Genomic DNA, 4,447 nt, shown 5'->3' on the forward strand with positions numbered 1-4,447 from the left:
AAAACGTTTTATTATATATATTTCATTACTGGAAACTTGAAAAACGTTTTTAAAAAACAAAAAAAATGTTTTAAAAAATTAAAAAACATTTTTAAAAATCAAAAAATGTTCCAAAAAAAATAAAACAACAATCCTAACTTATATATCCTAAACTATCAATCAAACAACCTAAAATCCGAGATCTAACTTCCAAAACCCTAAACAATTGAGATTAAAGAAGGTTTGGGATGATTCTTACATGATTTAGGGTTTGGGGAAGAGATGTTAGGGTGAGAAGAGGATTCGCCGGTGAAGGGAGGTGGATAATGGCCGGAATCGCCGGTGTATAGGGAGGAATCGCCGTGAGAGAGAGGATTTTAGAGAGAGAGAGACGGAAATAACGAAGAAGGAAGAAGAAGGGTTATTATATCTGAAGATTCCGACGGACACGGGTTCGTCGGTATTCCGTCGGTATAATTAAAATATACCAAATGCCAATTCGCGAAAATTTTCAAGCGGTTTGGTTCTCCCGGGCAAATTGAATTTCCGACGGAATGTGTCCGTCAGTATATTCCGACGGACTGTGTCCGTCAGTATATTCCGACAGAATTCCGAATCTTTGATCAAGCGGTTTAGGGTGTTGATTTCAAGTTTCTAAATGCAAAATCCAAATCTTTGATAATATATATAGTATTTGCATAAAGATTTAACAATAAAAATGTTTTATAACACGATTTTACACAATAACATTTTTTGTAGTGTAAGCTTATATAAATATGATTGTATAAGTATATAATGTTAAGATGAGATGTTATGAAAACAATGATATGCATACATAAATATTTTAATGAGTTGTTATATTTGAACGGTTGCGATCTAATACTATACTAAACACTTATTATGTGTTATTTTCATAGTTTTGGCATCTAAATTTATAGATTTTTATGATTGAATATATTAGTGGTTGAAGAAACACATCTAGTGATCTTTTAGGATGATCTGGCCCGGGGACTAGAATTGAGAGAAACAAAAACTCTCGTCGCATGCACAAGCTCGGCCGTAAGTTGTACGGTGTCACAATAACTGGCCATAGAGAATACTGCCTTCCATGCTTTCCAAATGGGCTGAAACCATCAGTAGATAATCCAAGATAAACATTTCTTCTCTCTTCCGCAAATTCTGGATATGTTGACTGGAAATGTTTCCAAGCCTTTGCATCTGAAGGATGTCTAATCTCACCATTTGTGGAATGCTCTGCATGCCATCTCATTGCTTTTGCTGTGCGCTCACACTGATACAACCTCTTCAATCTTTCCGTCAAAGGCAAATACCACATTCTTTTGAATGGGATCGGAACTCTTCCCCTCGTGTCCTGATAACGAGGTTTCCCACAAAATTTGCATACATTCCGTGTCTCATCCGCTCTCCAGTAGATCATGCAGTTGTCAATACATACATCTATCACTTCATACGGTAGTTGAAGACCTGCAACAAGTTTCTGAACCTCGTAGTATGAACCCGGTGCAAGGTTATCCTCAGGTAGAATACCTTTGACAAAATCAGTAATCGCATCCATACATTCTTCAGCCAAATTATAGTCTGTCTTAATACCCATTAATCTAGTTGCAGATGATAAGACTGAATGACCATCTCTACAATTTTGATACAAAGGTTGTTTTCCTGCATCCAACATGTCAAAAAATCTCCTAGACTCGGGGTTTGGTTCTTCCCCTCTATAATGATCATGTACCATCTGCTCAGTACCTACACCATAATCTATATCCGTTCTAGATTCTTCTAACCTAATATCAGGCTGAAGTTCACTAACAGGCTGAGGTTGGCTAGTACTACCATATTCATAACCAGTTTCCCCATGAAGGTACCAAACTTTATAATTACGTGAAAACCCTTTCATATACAAATGAGTCCAAACATCAAATTCTTTTATAACCTTATTATTATTGCAAGTAGAGCAGGGACATCTTAACATACCACTTTTTGCATCCGGTTGCTGTTGAACAAGCCTCATGAATTCTCCAATCCCTTGAACGTATTCTTCCGAAAGCAAATTGGTGTTCGGATCCAAATAAGGTTTATCCATCCACGAACGATAATAAACTTCTGAAGACATGATTTTCACAGAATTGTTATGACTAAAGAGAATGAAGAGAGAATGAAGTGTGAATGAGTTGAATGAGGAGGGGTTGTATTTATAGGAAATTGCTTACGGCTCTCCGACGACTTTCCGACGAAATTCCGACGGATGTAAAGCAGTCCGTCGGAATTCCGTCGGTATTGTTGGTTCGTCGGAAATTCGTCAAAAAATTCCGATGGAATTCCGACGACTGTACTGTCAATCGGAATGTCGTCAGAAATTCGTCGGAATATACCGACGAACTTCCGACGACTACAACGGTTACATTTTTTATCGGAATATCGTCGAAAAGTCGTCGGAAAATTCCGATGTCCCTTGTTTCGTCGGAATTCCGTCGGAAATGGCCGACGGAATTCCGACGACTTCAAATTTTTGGATTTCGTCGGAAATTGGTCTGTAATCCGTCACAAACGTCCGACGACATTGATGTCCGTCGGAACCTCCGTCGGAATTCGGCGTGTTTTCTTGTAGTGGCTGAAGCCAGGGGTCAATTCTTCAATGATCTTCAAGCAGATGATGTAGTGGCAATGCTCAAGGCAATGAGACACAAGAAAGCTGCAATATTTGTGCATTGAGAGGGTGAGAAATCTATTGTATAGCTTCTCAAGCACCAACTCTGCAACATGCGATGAGACAAGGAACTGAAGAAGGCTGCTCCTGAAACCAACCAACAACAACAACTCTAAGAACAACACCAACGAGATAAAAAAACAAAAACAAATCTAAGCATTAACTTACCCATTGGTGAAGCGAGAGAGTCTATCAAGTTTCTCATGATCAAGATTAGAAACAAGGGAGAAGAGAAACTCGGTAGAGGATTGCTTCAGCAGTTGTAGAACGTTGTTGTATCCAGTATGATCATAAGACACATGATGTAGATTTTCACTAGTCATCGGAATCAATAGCTGCATAGAAAAGATATAAATTCTTAAACTATCACTATTGACACCAACAAAACAACATAATCATTAAGGAAAAGAACAAACCTGAAGCTCATGCGTGGTAAAATGATGGATAAGATGTGAAAGAAGAGGAGTTATGAGTCCACCAAACATGAGAATCTGAAGGAATAGTTTTTCCAGCAAATACAAAAGACGGTCTTTCAACACAGGACATAGTATCACCATTGTGAAGAAGGCTCTGCAACTGAAGTTCATAATATTTGTAATGAGAATCAAAGAGACAAAGAGGGGAAAATGCGTGAATAGGAAGAAGACAATACCAAAATTCGTCCTTGAGTAGATCGGTCGTGCATGAATTAAAAATGACATCGTCCCACTCAATGGATACCCTAATCAATCTGTAAAATCTGGTTGACGCTTGCTTGTCACACGCCGATTATATAAGCATAGTGGTGATTTGTCATGATGTTATTTACGTGCTAGATATAAGATTGTCAAGCATATGCTTGAGAGCCGACAACTATAAAATTATTATTGGAGCCAATTTCAACAATTATTAGTTGATTCAATTTGTTTTAGCAGGTTTCACATGCTATGTATTCTAGAGACCATGGTCAATTTCATGGATTGTTGAAATTTAGTTTTTAGATTAGGGAATTATCCACCCGTTTTTCATCTAGGTTCTTCTTATTGTTGAGACTAGGTTCATGATCTAGTTTCAGATCTTTAGTTGTTTAACGCACCAAAAATGTTTGATTAAATGCGTGAATAAACCTAGAATGAGCGAAATATTCTTAACCAATAGAAGTTGATGTGGATTTTCATGAACTATCAAACTTGATCATAATGCATGTTTAGAATATGAAATTCAACAGAAGTTAGTCATTAGATTTTAAAACATATGGTTTAACGATGTGGAAGTAAGTTTATCTAATAGTGTTGTTTGAGTTCGAGAACGATGCTTAATGCATTCCTTGTCTAGCTATTGTTTCATTATCTATGTTTCCTAATAACCGCTTACTGCCTAACGCTTTAATCCATTCATTTTACATCATTCACTACAAGAAAACAGGTTTTTACCTACTGGAAGAATAGTAGCTAATCGGTAGCTAAATCAAGATTAGCGACTGATTTACGACTAATTAAGCCTGTCGTTATAGTGTGCGTCGCTAAATAAATCGGTCGTTAATCGGTCGGTATTTAGCCACTGACTACCAACCATTATATCAGTCTTTTAACAGTCGTAAAGTAGTCGCTAAGGTACGACTGATTTTGCGACTACTTTAGTGACGTATTTAATGACTAATATACCAGTCGCTAAACGGTCGGTATATATAGTGACTAATTAGTGACCGAGGTTGCCACGATTAACGACTGATTATCAACGTATTTAGCGACTGATAAGTGACTA

This window comes from Brassica oleracea, chromosome C1 (assembly GCF_000695525.1).
Source record: "Brassica oleracea var. oleracea cultivar TO1000 chromosome C1, BOL, whole genome shotgun sequence".
NCBI classification, from domain to species: Eukaryota; Viridiplantae; Streptophyta; class Magnoliopsida; order Brassicales; family Brassicaceae; genus Brassica; species Brassica oleracea.